The 1020-nt window shown below is 57.5% G+C and overlaps 1 protein-coding gene across 2 annotated transcripts in view; it reads left to right on the forward strand.

Moving 5' to 3' along the window:
* The first annotated feature begins 773 nt into the window (after positions 1-773).
* The window catches only part of SMC2 (structural maintenance of chromosomes 2), a 40595-nt gene continuing 40348 nt past the window's right edge, over positions 774-1020 (forward strand). For both annotated transcript variants that reach the window (XM_025208994.1, XM_025208997.1), the window contains exon 1: positions 774-869. The gene's annotated coding sequence lies outside the window, so the exon portion shown is untranslated. The remainder of the gene's footprint in view (positions 870-1020) is intronic.

Genomic DNA, 1020 nt, shown 5'->3' on the forward strand with positions numbered 1-1020 from the left:
GATGGAGCCAGCTAGCTACTTCAGTTTGAAGTCACAGTAGATTTGCACCTTACAGACTAGCTAAAATCAGTGATATACAGCATGAGCTCTGAAATGAGCTCAGGCTCACAAAATCTTATGCTGCGCACATCATTTCTAACGGTCAACCCTGTCCTGCCTTCCGTAACCTATGGAGTACTGCCCTAATGGCTCAGCCTTGCACTCAGGGCTGGGACCAATTCCCTCTGCTAACAACCCAAAGGAGACCTGCAGCGTGAATATTCCCAGCACCTTCCGGCTGCTTATCTTGCCAAACCGGCTGCTTCCTGTGGTCAAATACCAATTTCCAACATCCGTTTCCTCAATTCTGTGTCCTCTCTGCGCTGCCAGACGTGGCCACGCCTTGTTGAGCATCAGAGCTCTGAAACCTGAGCAGGTTTTGCCAGAAAGCAAAGTGCATGGGGCTGGCACGAGCTTCCCTTGAGGGACAGGCCTAAACTGTGGCGCTTGCTTACGAACTAGGCGGCGCAAGGCCGGCTCGCTACAGGGGCCCCTGTGGAGGGGAAGGGGAGGGTGGCTACACCCTAGCAAAGCTGAGGCAGGAACGGGCTTTGCAGGGCGCTAGCAGCTCCGCAGCGCGAGGCTGGGGCGCTGTGGCTGCATCGGCCCGCGCACGCCCTCAATCACAGCAGCAGCACTGCTCCATCCCCCGCGCGCGCGCTTCTATTCTATTCTACCCTACCCCGCCCCGCTACTGCTGTTACGTCATCCTCTTGCGCCCGCACAGCGACGGGCTCTCTCAAAGGCCCCCCCCGCCTGTGCCCCCAGTCAGAACGCTGAGCAGGGGAGGGGGAGGGGGAGGGGGTCCTTGCTGGCTATGGCTGACACCGGTAGGTGCCTGAATCGACGGTTGTTTTTTAGCCTTAAGAATCGATTAAAAAATTAAAAAAAAAGAAAACGAAAAAAGAAAACGTGCCGAGGCGGCGGGTGGCCGCGGGAGGGAGAGGCGCCAGGGGCGTAGCTCGGTGGCCAGCTCTTCCG

Source organism: Alligator sinensis, unplaced genomic scaffold, assembly GCF_000455745.1.
Source record: "Alligator sinensis unplaced genomic scaffold, ASM45574v1 scaffold371_1, whole genome shotgun sequence".
Lineage (NCBI taxonomy): Eukaryota > Metazoa > Chordata > Crocodylia > Alligatoridae > Alligator > Alligator sinensis.